Source organism: Solanum dulcamara, chromosome 10 (genome assembly GCF_947179165.1).
Source record: "Solanum dulcamara chromosome 10, daSolDulc1.2, whole genome shotgun sequence".
NCBI lineage: Eukaryota > Viridiplantae > Streptophyta > Magnoliopsida > Solanales > Solanaceae > Solanum > Solanum dulcamara.
Window position 1 is genome coordinate 64717524 of NC_077246.1, and position 19820 is coordinate 64737343.

Below are 19820 nucleotides of genomic sequence, written 5' to 3' on the forward strand. Positions count from 1 at the left end.
TTCTTAAGCATAGAGATGTGAAATACGGGATGAATAGCAGCTAATTCTGGAGGCAACTCCAATTCATAGGCTACGTTACCTACCCTCCTCATAATCTGATAAGGACCAATGTAGCGGGGACTAAGCTTCCCTTTCTTTCCAAATCTCATCACACCCTTCATGGGTGAAACTTTCAAGTATACCCAATCGTACACTTCGAACTCCAAATCTCTTCTTCTAACATCAGTGTAGGATTTTTGGCGACTTTGAGCAGTCCTCAACCTATCTTGTATGGTTTTCACCTTCTCCATAGCTTGGTGAACCAAGTCTGGTCCAATCAACTCAGCTTCACCAACTTCAAACCAACCAATTGGTGATCTACATCTCCTCCCATACAGAGCTTCATAAGGAGCCATTTGAATACTCGAATGGAAACTATTATTGTATGCAAACTCAATAAGAGGTAAATGATCATCCCAATTACCTTTGAAGTCAATGACACAGGCTCTTAACATATCCTCCAAAGTCTGTATCGTACGCTCTGCCTGGCCATCTGTTTGCGGATGAAAAGCAGTACTAAGGTTCACTCTTGAACCCAAGCCCTTCTGAAATGACTTCCAAAACTGAGCAGTAAATTGAGCTCCCCTATCAGAGATGATAGACAAAGGAACTCTATGCAGTCTAACAATCTCTCTAAGATACAGTTTGGCATAATCCTCTGCAGTGTTCGTAGTCTTAACCGACAAGAAATGGGCCGATTTGGTCATCCTATCCACAATCACCCAAATAGAGTCATGTTGTTTGCGGGTTCGTGGTAAACCGGTAATGAAGTCCATATTGATCATTTCCCACTTCCATTCCGGTATCTCTATATTCTGAGCCACTCCACAAGGCCTTTGGTGCTCAACTTTAACTTGTTGGCAATTTGGGCACTTGGACACAAACTCTGCTATATCTCTCTTCATTCCACTCCACCAGTATACTTCTCTCAAGTCATGATACATCTTTGTTGAACCTGGATGGATGGAATACTTAGAATTATGGGCTTCTTTCATGATTCTCTCCCTAATACCATCAACACTTGGAACACATAATCTTTCTTGATATCTCAACACTCCATCTCCCCCTTTGGTAAAAGCCATTACCTTCTGCTTGTGAACCTCATCCTTCAGTTGAAGAAGAATAGGGTCCTGATTTTGCTTTTCTTTCACCTCTGCAACTAGAGATGATTCGGCTCCATTTCGTACTATTGTACCACCCTCACTAGAGTCAATAAGTTGAACTCCCAAACGCGCAAGTCTATGCACTTCCTTTGCCAACTCCTTCTTTTCCTCTTCCACATGAGTTGTACTTCCCATAGATAACCTGCTAAGAGCATCAGCAACTACATTTGCTTTACCTGGGTGGTAGAGAATGCTCATGTCATAATCCTTGAGCAACTCTAGTCATCTCCTTTGCCTCAAATTCAGCTCCTTCTGGCTGAATACATACTGCAAGCTCTTATGGTCTGTGAACACATCCACATGTACACCATAAAGATAGTGACGCCAAATCTTAAGAGCAAATACCACAGCTGCCAACTCAAGGTCATGAGTGGGGTAGTTCCTCTCATGAGTCTTAAGCTGCCTGGAGGCATAGGCAATGACCTTACCTTTCTGCATCAATACACATCCCAACCCAACTCTTGAAGCATCATAATAGATTACAAAACCATCCATTCCTTCGGGTAGGGATAGTACTGGAGCAGTAGTCAATCTAGCTTTCAACTCTTGAAAACTTTTCTCACAAGCATCAGACCATTGAAACTTAGCCTTCTTCTGAGTCAGCTTAGTCAATGGTGAGGATATGGATGAAAATCCCTCAACAAACCTCCTGTAGTAACCAGCCAAACCTAAGAAACTCCTTATGTCGGTTGGAGAGGTGGGTCGGGGCCAGTTCTTAACTGCCTCAATCTTTTGAGTATCAACTTGGATTCCATCCCCAGATATAATATGACCTAGGAATGCTACAGACTCAAGCCAAAACTCACACTTTGAAAACTTAGCATACAACTCCTTCTCCTTAAGAGTTTGAAGGACAATCCTAAGGTGATTAGCATGCTCACTCTTACTTCTAGAGTAGACCAAAATATCATCGATGAAGACAATTACAAACGTATCTAGGTATGGCTTGAATACTCGGTTCATGAGGTCCATAAAAGCTGCTGGAGCATTTGTCAATCCAAAAGACATAACAAGAAACTCAAAATGACCATAGCGGGTTCGAAAAGCCGTCTTCGGGATGTCACATTCTCTCACTTTCAACTGGTGATAGCCTGATCTGAGGTCTATCTTAGAGAAACATGTGGCACCCTGAAGTTGGTCAAATAAATCATCTATTCTAGGGAGAGGGTACTTGTTTTTAATGGTGACCTTGTTTAGTTGTCGGTAATCAATGCATATTCTAAGGGACCCATCTTTCTTTCGCACGAATAGGACAGGAGCGCCCCAGGGTGAGACACTTGGCCTAATAAACCCCTTATCTAAGAGGTCTTTCAGTTGTTCTTTCAACTCTTTCAACTCAGCAGGAGCCATCCTATAAGGAGGAATGGAGATAGGTTGTGTATGAGGAAGGACATCAATACCAAAGTCTATCTCTCTATCACGAGGGATTCCGGGTAGATCCTCAGGAAAGACTTCAAGAAACTCATTCACAATGAGAACTGACTCAAGAGATGGAGTCTGATCATTAATATTTTTGACTCGGACTATATGATATATACATCCCTTAGAAATTAATTTTCTGGCCTTAAGGTAGGAAATAAATTTACCCCTAGGCACTACAGAATTCCCCTTCCACTCTAAGATAGGCTCGTTTGGAAATTGAAACTTGACAATTCGGGTCCTATAATCAACTGAAGCATAACAAGAATAAAGCCAGTCCATGCCAAGAATCACATCAAAATCAACCATGTCCAACTCAACTAAGTCAGCCATGGTATCCCTATGATAGATTGACACAGTACAATTTCTATAGACCCTCTCAGCTAAGATAGAATCACCAACAGGAGTAGACACACTGAAAGGCTCAAGAAGACACTCAGGAAGGATCTCAAATTTACTAGCCAAGTAAGGAGTCACAAAAGATAATGTAGCACCCGGATCAAGTAATGCATACACATCAAAAGAAAGGACTCGGAGCATACCAGTAACAACATCGGGTGCATTTTCTTGGTCTTGGCGACTACCCATAGCATATAGACGGTTGGTTCCCCCACCTGCACTTGAAGCTGCACCTCTATGATTACCTCTATTCTGTGGAGCTGCAGAAGAAAACTGAGCTCTACTACTTCCATCTCCCTGCCTTTTTGAAGGACACTCATTCTGGAAGTGACCTATCTTTCCACATCCGTAGCAAGCATTGGTGCCCACACGACACTCTCCCAAATGGAGCCTTCCACATCTAGCACATGGTGGTTTCCCTCTAGAACCTTGAGCCATACTTAATTGGGACTGAGAACCTTGAGATCGGAAGTTTTGGTGACTTAGAGATCTTTGATCATACCTGGTATTAGGTGTAAAAGTATTTGTTGGGGAAGGTGCATAATTGGAAGACCTTTTCTGAAAGAAAAACTTGTTACCCTTCCCTTGCTTCTGCTCATTCTCATGCCCAGCAGACTTAGCCTTCTTGCTTAGGTGTTCTTCTCGGTCCTTTTTCTTATCATCCTCAACCTGCTGAGCATACACCATCAATCTAGAAAAATCCATGTCAGAAATCATTAGCATTGCCTTACATTCTTTCTTTACATGTTTGCCTAGGCCAGAGACAAACTTCCTCATCTTAGACCTCATATGGGGAATCATTTCTGGGGCATATTTGGACAATTGAATAAACTTCAAACTATATTCTTTCACAGTCATACTCTCTTGCTTGAGGTTCACAAACTCCTCAATTTTTGCTTCACGTAGCTCTTGGGGAAAAAAGTTATCAAGAAATGCTCTTTCAAACTCATCCCAAAGAGCAGGCTCTGCATCTTCACCTCTACTTTCTTCCCACTGGTTATACTAGACATTTGCGACATCCTTGAGTTGATAAGACACCAACTCAACACCCTCAATCTCTGTAGCATGCATCGCTTTTAGTATCTTCCACATCTCATCAATGAAATTTTGGGGGTCTTCATCAACGTTAGAACCCGTGAAGACCGGTAGATTCATTCTCAGAAAATCTCTGATCCTCGTGGCAGCAGACGGCTCTTGATAACTAGAGCTAGGAGTTGGTGAACTCTGGCTACTATTTCGAGCAGCCACCAACTGGGTGAGCATAGCAATCGCTCCTCAAAAATCATCCTCAGAAGTAGGAGTGGTCTGAACAGTAGGTACTTGGGGTACCTCAGTAGACCTTGCAGGTCGGCCCCTAGTTCTCCGTGGAGGCATCACTGACTGTGGAACCTCAGTACTGGGAGCGTTCCTCTGACTAGCTGAACGTTTAGGAGGCATGTCTGAAACGTGTAAACGCACGAATTAGAAAGAAAGCTTTTATAGAGTTAAACTCTATCGCACGAACTCAGATTATGAAAGAAGTGAAATAATTCCTAATGTCCTATAGCTTCCTGATTATAAGTGTGGTGCACGACACACCTATAAACAAGACTCTACTAGACACGGCTTCATAGACACCCTAGGACTCTTGAACTCTGTGCTCTGATACCAAGTTTGTCACGCCCCGAGAGGGTACCCTAGGCGTGGCCGGCACTCAGAAACCATTTCTGACTTCTGAGAGAACCACTTGGTCTCATTTCTTATTTATTCATGAGCGGAAGACTTAAGAATACTAATGTGGGCTTGTCATAATCAAAGAAAAAATAGATAATTATTAGAAGAAGTAGTTTCTAAGGAGAACTACTCCGATTACATCATCAGACTCTGTCTATGAAGCCTCTAATACTCTTAGATGGTGCCAATGACATGGCTACCTCAAAAGAAACATCACACTCAACAATAATAAAAAGGATAAGGAGTTCCTTCGAATACAAGAAGGACTCACCAAATAGCTGAAAAGAAATGATCTTCAATGATGCGCCTGTTGAGGATCTCTAACACCTGTATCTGCATCATAAAACGATGCAGGTCGAATGACGTCAGTACGTGGAATGTACGAGTATGTAAAATGGCAGGAAGGTAAGGACAGATATCAAGATACTCCTCTCAATAAAACTCAGCTCAGAACTCAACATCATCTCAACATGAATATGTAATGCAAGTTTAAAATATAATAATAAAAATAATAGTAATAAGCAATGCTTACTCAGTTGGGAGTTTCTCTAACCGACAACCATCACTTATGAGCTAGCGATGATACAACGAAGCGATGTCGTTGCCACATCCATCCAATACCTTGCCAGGGTAAAGGACATCACCATCTTGGATCCATTCATCAAAGTCCTCTTTTTGGGACTTAAGAGGCATAGCCTCCATCCTACGCTGGCTACGTAGTTCTGGGGTTTGAGTCAATTAAACTCTTACCCAACTCGGTGCTCAATACTACTCCCAAAATATGTGCTCATATTAAACTCATCATCTAGTCTCATTGGACTTTAATTTAAATCATCAAACTCATCTCATTTCATGTTCATCAATCATTATACTTCCAAAAACATCATTTACATCTCATCAAAACATCTTGCTCAAAATATCATTTTCTCAAATTCATTCAAATTCAACTCTTTTACTCTTTCAAAACTCAATAAAATACATATATAGTATTAATTCATATAACTCTCTTTATCAATGAAAATATTAAAAAAGCCAACATCTTTACTCAAAATATGTGTAAAAATATTCATGAACATCAAATCAATTAAGATTCATGGGAAAGTAGCCATGAACAATAATTCCAATAATATGAGAGATAACAATAATAATAATATTAATGCATAAATATATCAAACTCAATAGAAGAAGAATTATTTCATTTAGAATTCAAGATTTGGATAAAACTCAACTATAACTCAATTATAATGAATTTAAATATTGGGCGCATGGACGAACTCAATCCGATGCTATGAAAGTCTTACATACCTTAAATCCGAAGGTTTACTCCGAATTGGAATACTCTTGGATCCCTAGCCTTTTTTTCTCGCCGGAGCGTTTTGTGTACTACTCGGAGTATAAGAATCACCGGAGTAGTATTTTTATACTACTAAAACTAAAACTATATTTGAGAAAAAGTATATAGAGAGAAGAAATGCTTAAGAAAGCTTGATGAATAAAATGAGGAAATAAGGTGGGTATTTATAGGTGGGAAAGAGGGACCTAACAATAAATAAAATAATTATAAAGAAAAATCTGAAAATTTAATGGAATATATTGATGTCATGGATGATGTTAAATGGAGGACAATTTATGTCATGCATGATGTCAAATGCATCTAGATGTTTCCATGGTAGGTAAGATGAGTTCTTTTTAACAGAATACTTGTTTTCGAAGCTGCGTTTGAATAAGATAAATTCCTTATTAGGATTTGGTGTCTTCATAAGAATTGTAGATATGGAAGTCTAGTTTCATATCGTTCAAGAATCAACCAATTTGGAGCAACATATAGTGAGATATGAATTTTCTTCTATCAACACTCAATTCCGTCACAGCACTATATCTTGCAAAGATTAATTTATTTGACCTACTTATACTCCGAATTTAAAGTTATGTTCTTCATGAAAGTTGTAGGTAAGGATGTTGTGATTACCCAGAAATTTGAATCACCTAATTTGGACCAACCTATGAAAAGTTATACCTAAAATACAGAGGCTGTATTATTTTCGTCGACAATTGAAATATCGACATACAACATTTTAGGGGTTGTTACATTTTCATATAGTAATTTTTTCTTATAAATCTAACCATTTTTTTTCTCTCCACCCTTAACCAAATTTCAAGTCATTTTTATTAAACTCAAAATTTGGGCCCAAATTCATCACAATTCAATATTGTCATCCACTCTCTACAAGTCCAATAACAACAACAACCTACATTACTACAACATTCTAACACCTATTCACCTAAAGCCCAATTCTTATAATAGTTTTGGCCCAACACCAACTTACTACAATACATATATTATACTTATACAATACTAACCCCACCACTTTCTACTTTTTCCTTTTCCACCTCCCAATCCCACCTAAACCACCTTTTCTTAAAATCCCAAACATCATCATTCTCCTATCTTCATCTTTTTCCTTTTCCTTTTTTTTCTTTTTTTTTTCTTTTTCCTTTTTCACCCCACCAAACCCATCATTATTCAAAAACTTCATTATTACTCTCACCAACCTCATTCTTTTTAAAAGACATCTTCATCTTCTTCACAAAAAAAAAAGATAAACAAGAAAGAGAGAGACACCATTTTTTTCAGCAAGAACACACACAAAAAATAAATAAATCAAGAACACACACACAAAAAAAAGGAGAGAAAGGAAGAAGAACAAAAGGGAGAATTAATCTACAATCATCAATATTCATCAACATACAAGAAAAAAAAAAGGAAGCAAGAACATAATACTACAAAAAAAGAAATCATAAAAAAATAATAATTTAGTCTCGGATTTTTCATTTTTTTTAGTTCTTTCTCTCATTTCTTGATAGGTTAAAGAAGTTCATCGCCCTCAAATTCGTCGTCTCAATCGCTGCCCGAAAATAGGTAAGAATTTTTTCTCGATTTTATTTACTTAATTAATAATTATTTCATGTCTTCTATGTAGTTGATTTGTAATTATTTTTAGTTAGCATGTGTTAGAATCAATTAGATTAATGATAAAAAAAATGAATTTTTTTTGTCTTGCTTAAAGTGTAGAGACATCTTATAAAAAAAAAAGAAAAATCTCAATTTCGTTCATGACTTTTTTTAGTAGTTTTGTTTGACCATATAGATTCTCATATTTTTAATTTCTTCTTTATCATGATTTAAATAATAAATATATACTTAAGTTATCATTGAGTTAGAATTTTCATTTTTTCATGGCTTAATTGATGTAAATCTTACTTTAAAATTTGAGTTAGTTTACTATATAGGTTAATTTCATGTTCTTTAGTTATTTGAATATATATATTTTCTACATGTATGCATGTTGTTAGTCACTATATTGATGTAAATCTTGCTTTAAAATTTGAGTTAGTTTAATGTATAGGTTGATTTCATGTTCTTTAGTTATTTGAATATATATATATATATATATTATATATATATATATATTATTTTTTTTTACATGTATGCATGTTGTTAGTCACTATGTTACTTTATATGCACTTCTAGTTGCATTCTCCAAATTGACATAGAAAGATAATCTTTAATTTATTGTCTTAAAATATTATGTTATATTTCTTTGTTCAATTTAAAATGAATAGTTGCTTATATGATTTTATTTTGGTGCATGTGACACCATCCGAGTCCATCTTTGGACTAAATCCTCGCATATCATTGAATTTTGAGTCAACTTTACCCTTGTTCGAATTTTGAAAGCTGATACGCAGATATAAATGAGGTTTACTATAGGTTCCGGAGGAAGAAAATAGGCTGATATATAATCTATATACAGGAGATACAGAAAAAGGGTGACTGTATATATTGATATATATTTATACATAATCATGATATACAGAAACGAAATGGGCCAAAGGCCCAAAATACAGGTGGCCCAATATCTTAGTCCAGGTGTACAGAAACTAAGTATTGGGCCGAATTTTTGTTTTGTTTATATTGTTATTCTATTTATTTGGGTTGTAATAATTTAATTTATTTATGGTTATGTATACTTGCTTAGATGTTAATTTTTAGTTTGGTTTGACTTAATCGAACTCCCCTTAAAAGAGAAACCATTTTTGTGTTAATTTGCTCTAAAAATGACTTTGTTCAAGTATTTTTCTTTTAGTTAGACATTTAAAAAAAATAGAATTTTCTTTCAAATTATCTTAAAGTTTTTTTATAAGTTGATGTTCTTTCAAATCAATTGAGTTTAAAGTGTCTTTCTCTAAAAAAAAAAATATTCTAAATAGCTCAAATGATTTTTCTTATGTAATCAAAGTCTTAATCATCTTTAATTTTGCTAAAATACATTAGATCTACCACTTCTCTTTAAATATATTTAAAATCCATTTACTCAGTCATTTAATAGAATATATTTTCTTAATAAATTATCTCAAATATCTCAAGTTGATTTACTATTCAAATAAATATATTTATCTTTACTACTTACAAGTAATTTTTTTTAAAGTTAGTCAAATACTTTTCAAATCGTCGGATAACCGCACGTTAGCGGCCATTTTGAGTGCTAACACCTTCTCAAAGTGGAATTAAGAACCCCGTACCTTTTTCTCTGAATTTTTAAGACTTAAATCTGTTAGGGTCTTTTAAATTAAGTTTTCTTAATTTCTTTAAAAAATTAAGTGGCGACTCTTTTTTTTTTCTAAAATTGATTTTTTCTCTAAAAAGTTGAAATTAATTTTAAACCGTCTTTTTTTGACATAACAATTGTCCCTCGAGGCTGGGTGTTTATTTTGTATCTTAATCTAGTCAAAGAAGGATCTTCACAAAATGATACTTCATCCAAAAGGCGTTGGCGTTCGGAGATGTCAAGAAGTCAAGAAGAATTTTCCACGAAAGCTTAGTTAAGATTGTACCCCTGCGTGAGACTGATTATTTGTATCCTTTTTTTTTACATTTATGTATCCCCATTCAATTTATTCATAATATTTGTATAAATATAAGTTTTGGGGCAATGAAATGTTTCAAATGACGTAATACATCCTTCAAATTGTTAGGCCTACCTTTGGCACAAAAAGGTCACATATCTGTTTAGGATGCGCAATAATTGTTTATGTGATATATGCTATAACTGTTTTGTGAATATGCTGTTTTATTTGGAGACATGCTAGTCCACTCTTTTAGATTTTTTTAGAGTCTCATAGACATAAATATCGAGTCACTATCGATAGTGCGTCCAAATATTCCATGAGTTTTTAATTTCCCAACAAAATTCAAACTTTACTCTCAAATCATAAACTTTGCTTTCTTATCTCCACAAAAAAAATCAAGTGGTCGAACTACGTAAGACCTGAATTCTCCTTTGTGAGATACGTAGGCAGCCTTTCAAGGTTCGGTCCCTGTTTTTGAAGTTTTCAGTTTTTCCTCATTCTTTCAAAGAAATTGAGAACTTTTTTCTGCATCTAAAAAAAATGAGGGTGCAAAAGTTGGAGCACAAAAAATTCGTGATTCAACACAAGTCAACATTTGTCACACATCTATCATAAAATTAAATGGGTCAATTTTTGTCTGTTTACTCTTTCTTCACTCATAGATTAGTTTGGCTTCAAACAAATCAACATTTATATGTTTAGTTCATTATGTGATATTTTGCATTAATTATTACGAGCACAGACTAATACTTTGGCTTTTGAGTTGTTTTTCTTTTTCAGGGAAAGACTAATTTATGTCGGAAAACAAACTTGCTTACTTCTCAAAGATCGAGGGTTCAACAAAGTTATTTCTTTCTTTTTTGTAGGGCTGTTATCAAAGGACATCATGCGATAAATGAAAGGATCTCAATTTTGAGATCAACACCCTCTCCCTAACTAAGAAGTTTTCTTTGTACACAAAAGAGATGACATTATTTCAAGAGAGAGGATCACGAGACAAAGAGTTCATGGGAAATAACAATGACATTAAATTTTACAAGACATCAATACACAGCCTGAAAGATAAATCGGGGGAGTCTTTGACTATGAAGTCTTACTCTTATATCTTGTTACTTATTTTTTATATATATAATGGCCCCTCTTTCACACTTTTCTCATATCTTTGCAGGAAAACAGTCCCTGACAATAGTCGGGGATGGTTATAATAATGTGTGATTCTCGTGAATAGTTGGAAGAATTCAAGTCATAAGAGACAATTCCAAAAAAAAGCACAATAACAAGTTGATTCCTGCAGGAAATTGGAAGAACACACCAATGTATAATCTCTGAGGAATATTTAAAAAAAATAATACAACGATAGGTGTCCTCACCAATGGTTGAAAGGACACGAAACATATTGGTGCAAATAAGCAAAAGACACTCCCAACTGAAGATGTCAACTAACACTGGACTTAAGTGACGTCACTCTAAGTTTGTCTAAATCTTTAAATTATTTTATATATTATATCTGCAAGAACTACGCACACCTGATTCTCATCTCGATGAGATACGTAGGCATCCCTTCTTGGGTTCAGTATTTCCTTTTTAAAAAAAACAATTAAAAAATAGAAAATACATAAAATAATAAATTGTGTACATATTTTAAGAGTCATATCTTCTTGATTGGGACGAATACAGTTAGGATCATGCGAAATATTTGGTATGATAAAAATGATTGGCTTTGTGGTAAACCATAGCTTCTGTTGGTATCTTTCATTTGTACTTTTGTGATGCTTGAAAATTCTCTTGCGGGCATTCAAGGTAAGAATATAACCAACCTCATGGCTTCATGTGCATTGTGTGGTGAGCTTTAGATTAAAATTCAATTGCATCGCACTGTTGATCTAGAACTTGGCCTGATATGTTTGTTGAGGCGAAATCCTGAGTTATGTTTGGTTTGAGAAAGGATTGTAGGCCTTTTTTGACCCGATTGTGCCTTTCAAAGCCTACCAAATAACATTAACCCCTAGTTTTCCCACTTTGAGCCTAAAACCTTTTCTTTGGACAACCACATCTTAGACCTTTCCCTTTTGAGTGCTTACATGCACTATTCCTTTCTTGACCCAACCTCCTTGAGCGCACCAAAGACATTCAAATTATAGAAGAAGATCCAACTTTTAAATTGCCAAAGGCAAAAGACGTAAAGTCTCCAAAGTCAAGAAAGCAAAGACGACTTTCTCATAAAAAAAACTCCTACAAGGTCGATGTAAGACAAAAAGGAAACTACTCCAACAAAAGAGGAGTAACCTCAAAAAGAAGAAGCGAAAAGAGAAAAGCTCTCACAACTAAGGACTCAAAGAAGTCAAGACAAAAGAAAAAGGTGAAAAATGGAAAAACTCTATCAAATAAGGACTCGAAGAAGTTGATACAAAAAAAAAGAGGATCAGACATCAAAGGCGTATCAATCGTCAAAAGCACATATTCAGTGTGACACTCAAGGAGGAATTAAGTTACTTTTATCCTAAATAATATCCTACCTGTTCCCAAACCCACATTACAACCCAATGACAAGCCCTACATGATCTCATTCCAAATATTCTCATATTAGTGGAGACTTACATGTAGGCCAAGCATATGGTATCACAGTTATGCGTTCAACATTCTTGAGAGTGTGAGTGCACTTTGCAAAATGTCCTCAAATCAAGCACTTCAGATATGTGCGAAATAGGACTTTCCTTATTGTGAGGGCACTTGAAACATGAAGATTGGTATAATTTTAAATCTTTTTTGAAGAAAGATGAAAAATCTTGTCGACACTTAAGTATATTTGAGGTACTACTTGAAGCTATAGGAATTACCTCGAAGTCAATCTCAGTTATAAGAAAGGAAATGAGAAATATTTCTGTGCAATCCTAACTATTGGTACCAATGGTAGTCAAAATTTGACTATCCCTTTACATTCTTTCCCTAAAAAAATAATAAATAAATAATAATAAAAAAAAAAAAATTGCATTTGTTCTTTGAAATTGGATGGTTTGTCTTGAATAAGGTGACATTAGGCTAATCCCATTGGTGTGAGATGCCTATTTTACTTTATTGGATTGTCCATATCAAAAGAGAGGCATATCTCGTGTTTTTAAGCTGAAAACATTGCAACGAAAATATTTTTTCATTTTATTATGCCCATATTACACATGTGTCTACTGATGATCTTGTCTCAGATTTTGCAGTATTCATCATCCACAGGGTTGGAACTACATTTGACCTGATTCCTGCACCAACAGAATATGTAGACGCCACAATGGCTCGGTCATGTTCCCGGTAAGATTTTCATTTCTCCCTTACAATGAAAACCGGGACAGAATTTTTGAGAAGATCTCAAAAATTCACAAGAAGATACTATCTCCAGCAAGTCAAGATTGGAGATCATGTTAATATATGCAACTGGGACAGAATTTTTGAGAGGATCTCAAAAATTCCACAAAAATTCCAAATCCTTTTTCAGCAACTCCACATTTGTCAGGAGATCTAACTGGGATAAAATTTTTGAGAAAGATCTCAAAAATTCTGTCAAGAATTGTCAGAAGTTCGAAGTCAACTCCAAATGATCTCCAACATTGCTAGAATAGAGCGAACACAAATTCAAGATGCGAGCCACCGAGGCCTTGTATAAACTTCTATCAAGACATGAGTCCCAACGAAAATAAATTGTTCAAAAAAAAAATTAAAAAAAATGATAACATTGCATTGCATTTTCATTTGCCAAGAGGGCCATTCATATTTTATTTTATTCATATTATATTACCGAAGGTGGTAATATCATTGCCAAGAGGGTCATTGCATATCATTGCCAAGAGGGTCATTGCATATCATTGCCAAGAGGGCCATTGCATTTTCATTTGCCAAGAGGGCCATTCATATTTTATTTTATTCATATTATATTACCGGAGGTGGTAATATCATTGCCAAGAGGGCCATTGCATATCATTGCCAAGAGGGCCATTGCATTTTCATTTGCCAAGAGGGTCATTCATATTTTATTTTATTCATATTATATTACCGGAGGTGGTAATATCATTGCCAAGAGGGCCATTGCATATCATTGCCAAGAGGGCCATTGCATTTTTATTTGCCAAGAGGGCCATTCATATTTTATTTTATTCATATTATATTACCGGAGGTGGTAATATCATTGTCCAAGAGGGTCATTGCATATCATTGCCAAGAGGGCCATTGCATTTTCATTTGCCAAGAGGGTCATTCATATTTTACTTTATTCATATTATATTACCGGATGTGGTAATATCATTGTCCAAGAGGGTCATTGCATATCATTGCCAAGAGGGCCACTGCATTTTTATTTTCCAAGAGGGCCATTCATATTTTATTTTATTCATATTATATTACCGAAGGTGGTAATATCATTGCCAAGAGGGTCATTGCATATCTTGCCAAGAGGGCCATTGCATTTTCATTTGCCAAGAGAGTCATTCATATTTTATTTTATTCATATTATATTACCGGAGGTGGTAATATCATTGTCCAAGAGGGTCATTGCATATCATTGCCAAGAGGGCATTTACATTTTCATTTGCCAAGAGAGCCATTCATATTTTATTTTATTCATATTATATTACCGGAGGTGGTAATATCATTGCCAAGAGGGCCATTGCATTCATCATTGCAAAGAGGGCCATTGAATTTTCATTTGCCAAGAGGGTCATTCATATTTTATTTTATTCATATTATATTACCGGAGGTGGTAATATCATTGCCAAGAGGGTCATTGCATATCATTGCCAAGAGGGCCATTGCATTTTCATTTGCCAAGATGGCCATTGCATTTTCATTTGTCAAGAGGGTCATTGCATTTATCATTGCCAAGAAGGCCATTCATATTTTATTTTATTCATATTATATTACCGGAGGTGGTAATATCATTGCCAAGAGGGTCATTGCATATCATTGCCAAAAGGGCCATTGCATTTTCATTTGCCAAGATGGCCATTGTATTTTCATTTGTCAAGAGGGCCATTGCATTTAACATTGCCAAGAAGGTCATTCTTATTTTATTTTATTCATATTATATTACCGGAGGTGGTAATATCATTGCCAAGAAGGCGATGATCATTCATCAATTTTCATTCGTCCTGCCAATGGACATGCAACATATCCTACCGATGGATCACCTTCATTCGTCCTACCAATGGACATGCAACATATCCTACCAATGGATTTTCATTGTCCTACCGATGGACTGACAGTTATTTTACCGAAATATCCTACCGATGGATCACTTCCATTCGTCCTACCAATAGACATACAGTTATTTTGCCAAGTATCCTATCAATGGATCACCATCCTACCGATAGTGCAACATTATCCTACCAATGAATCAATGAGGATTTTTCAACATGCAAAGAGGATGAAAGAAAGTGCGAACGACATCAAATGGGATGCAGCACAACGTGGAATCTTTTTAGCAGCGAACTGGGACACAGTCCTAAGAATAATGTCAAGCTCATAGGACACGAGCTAAGGAAACGATTTTCACCACAGTAAACTACATTCCAATTGAAAGGCGTGTGGTTATTTTGGGGTCCAGTCATAATTCAAAACTCGTACCAACCCCTTTTCAGAAAGATAAAGATGGAGTCGGCCAAAATTTTCTTTGTCAATTTTCTTTGTCCAGGATCTCTTTTATCGATCATATCCAAAGAAAGGGACAGCTGTTGACACCCAATTTTGACCTTCCACAACGCAAATTAGCTATCAAGTTTCTTTAAAATTTCAAGCATCTTTAAATAGATTTTATTTTTAACTAAATAGAATGATATTTAGGTTAGTTTAATTATAGTTTGTATTTAAAAAAAAATTCGTTTAAAAAAAAAAAAAACTCAAACTCCCACATCGAAAATTAGAAGGAAATTTGTAGTTTTTGAAGCTTATATAAAGGCTTATATTCTTATTAAGAAGAGGGAAGAAGTGGAGGTTTTTTAGCCACCCCAAAGTTAGAAATTTTCTTAATTTGACTAGGATTTTGGACTCTTGTTCCCAGCCTAAAAGTTATGAAAATTTCTAGCTTTCAATCTATATTTTTCTTCAAGGAAAATAAGAGATTGAAGTCAAAATTTAGGCTAAGAACAGTGTTCTAATAACGTCGAACCCACGAAGGTTCGAGTCTAAATTTTTAATCTTTTTTTTTTAGATTGGAGTTTCATCAAGCTTTTGGGTGGTGGTGAAGTTGTCTTCCGCTCATCGTCTTCAGTCTTGTTGACCGGAAAGAGGTAAAATATTTCTCAGCTTTATTCTATCTAATTATTTCATGCTTTATATTTTGTTGATTCGTAGTTTTTTTTAGTTAGTATGTATATAAGAATAATTAGATTAATAATATAAATTTGTTATAGTTAGCATGTGTTAGAATTAATTAGCTAGAATATGTTAGAATTATTTCATGAAAGCACTTAGCTTTATTTATTATTTTTCCAAGTAGCTTGACACTATTATTATTATTATTATTGTTGTTGTTGTTGTTGTTCTTCTTCTTCTTCTTCTTATTATTATTATTATTATTGTTGTTGTTATTATTATTATTATTATTGTTGTTGTTGTTGTTGTTCTTATTATTGTTGATGTTGATTACTATTATTATTATTATTATTATTATTATTATTATTATTATTATTATTATTATTATTATTATTATTATTATTATTATTATTATTTTTGTTGTTGTTGTTGTTGTTATTATTATTATTGTTGTTGTTGTTGTTGTTGATTACTATTATTATTATTATTGTTGTTGTTGTTGTTGTTGTTGTTATTATTATTATTGTTGTTGTTGATTATTATTATTATTATTATTATTATTATTGTTGTTGTTGTTGTTGTTGTTGTTGTTGTTGTTGATTACTAATATTACTATTATTATTATTATTGTTATTATTATTATTATTATTATTGTTATTATTATTATTATTATTGTTGTTATTGTTGTTGTTGTTGTTGATGATGTTGATTACTATTATTGTTATTATTATTATTATTATTGTTGTTGTTGTTGTTGTTGTTGTTGATTACTATTATTATTATTATTATTATTATTATTGTTGTTGTTGTTGTTATTATTATTATTGTTGTTGTTGTTGTTTACTATTATTATTATTATTATTATTATTATTATTATTATTGTTGTTGTTGTTGTTGTTGATTACTATTATTACTATTATTATTATTAATATTATTATTATTATTATTATTATTGTTGTTGTTGTTGTTGTTATTATTATTATTATTGTTGTTGTTGTTGTTGTTATTATTATTATTATTGTTGTTGTTGTTGTTGTTGATTACTATTATTACTATTATTATTATTAATATTATTATTATTATTATTGTTGTTGTTGTTGTTGTTGTTGTTGATTATTATTATTATTATTATTATTATTATTATTATTATTATTATTATTATTATTGTTGTTGTTGTTGTTCTTCTTCTTCTTCTTCTTCTTCTTCTTCTTATTGTTGTTGTTATTATTATTATTATTGTTATTGTTCTTATTATTATTATTGTTGTTGTTGTTGTTATTATTATCGTTGTTCTCATTATTGTTGTTCTTATTATTGTTGTTGTTCTTGTTAGTATTATTGTTATTCTTCTTATTGTTGTTGTTCTTCTTATTGTTGTTGTTCTTATTATTATTGTTGTTATTATTATTATTATTGTTGTTCTTATTATTTATTGTTGTTCTTATTAATTTTGTTTTGATTCGGGTTGTAATAATTTAGTTACTTATGTCAGTTATGATTTCTTAGATATTAATTTTAATTTGTTTTAACCTAATTAGATTCTCCTAAAGATAAACCAATTTATGTTAATTTATTCTTAAAATGATTTTCTACATTTACTTAGTCATTGATAAACTCTTACTTTATATATATATACATGTATATTATAATCAAATGTTTAAGTTTTATTAATTTTTTTTCTAAAAAATAATTTCAAAGTCTTCGTTTTCTTTTAAATTAATATTTCCCAAAGTTAGTCAAATAAATTTCAAATTGTTGGATAACCGCATGTTAGCGGCTATTTTAAGTGCTAAAACCTTCTTAAAATAGTAATATGAACCTCGTACCCTTTTTCTCTAAATTTTTAAGACTTAAATCTGTTAGAGTCTTTTAAATTAAGTTTTCTTAATTTCTTTAAAAAATTAAGTGGCGACTCCTCTTTTACTAAAATTAATTTTTTTCTTATAAAGATGAAATTAATTTTACACTTTGTCCATTTTTCGACATAACACCTGGTTGTATGATGAACTTGTTCTTGGTGATATAAATGCTGTAAATACTGAGTGTATTTGTGATTGTGGTACCTTTGGATCAGGTATCACGTTCTGACACATAATTTGAATCTGGTGTCATGTTTCGACACATAATTGGATCGGGTGTCACATTCCGACACAAAAAATTGATTGTTTGTAGGTCTTTTGAGAGAACCCTGGTGTGAAGTTATATCATGCGGAAGTTATTAATTTGTGATATTGTTGAATAATAGTTGAACTTGAGATTGACTGACTTATTTTGTATATGTATATGTCTATTGTGTTGAATTTACTTATCTATGATCCGCTTACTGGCCTCCTACAAGTACACCATTTTCTTTGTGAACCGATACTACTTTTGCTCTGCCTTTTGTTGAGTACATGACATATTCAGCTGGCTGCGGAGAGACCTCGGTTGGAAAATTAGAAGTTTGTTCAAAGTCCAAAGGTGAGCTATTCTGTCATGCTGCTGTGGACTTTTTCATTAATCTCAGTCCTTCTTTCTAGACTCAGATGTTTATACACTGTTTTAGTATTTTGATTTCTGTTTGGGGAGTGTTTCCCCTTTTCTTACATTGACACTAGTTAGAGTTTTGGTACGAATGACTCTCAGTTCTATGGTGTGTTGACTTTTCCATTTTTGTAGTTATTAAAATTATTGGTTGAGTTTATGGGAATTCAGTATTATTTTCTGATTATATTCTTATTTCTACAAGATTTTTAATATTTATTTCTTAAGTTGATAAGCTGGCTGTAGAAATGGTTCTCCCACATGAATAAATATTGTGGGTGCCAGTCAATGCGGGTCAGTGATAATATGGTAATTAGAATATCAATTTATTTTCTATAAAAAAAAATCAATATAACATTGAAAATTAAAGACACAATTATTGCTAACGTATGTAATTTTTGCATAAAACTTCATGCATTATTATTCACTCCACAATGATAAATTTCTAAATCATGATTTGTTAGGATTGTGATAGATTTATTCTAAAGTTATGGCCCAGTTTATGCAAAAGTTTTGGTGATTTGTTAGAAATTGCAAGTAAATTTTAACTCATAAATTATTTTTATTAAATTTATTTAGGGATAATTTCAGAGACCTCTTTAAATCTATTTAAAATATATATATGTATAAATTAATTATCATTTGACAAATTTATCCTTATTTATATTAATTTCTTCATATTAATAAAATATGACTTATTTAATAAATACTTTAAAAATAAATCAACAAATACTACTATATATCATATATAGATACACGACGTGTCAGGGCCAATTTCGATAGCTGTAATCTAATATCCAAATTAATTATCAATTCCTAAATTGAAATCCCAAAACTCTCTTGAGTCTCGTCTCTCCACTCTCCGTCAGTCACTTAGTCCGTCTCCAATCGTCTCTCGACTCCCTTCTCTTCGTCGTGGTCGCAAACTCCAACATCTCATTTTGCTTTAGAAGAAATCTTGATGTGCCATTCTTGTAACAATCTAAAAGTGACTCATCTTTGATTAAAGAGAAGGTATCGCTTCTGTTGGTTATCTTCCAATTTGGGCTTACCATCTGAAATCTCTTGGAGGCTCAAGTTTGTGTTTCTCATCTAACTTTTCATTTTGTGGTCTTGTGTCTATTTTTTGATGGGAACATGTGTTAATATCTGGGTCATTTTTGTTTCTTCTTCTTAGAAAAGCAACAAGTTTCCACCTTGAGTTATTTTGTTTGTTGGTCTCTGCCTTTATTTTTTTGGCTATGGTGTTCTTTGGCTTGCTGTCAGCTAGACTGTGTTGTCTTTTTTTTTTTTACACGACATGCTTATTTTCACACAAGCATTAAAAAGGACAGTTCGATACATTAAAACTCTCGCGATGCA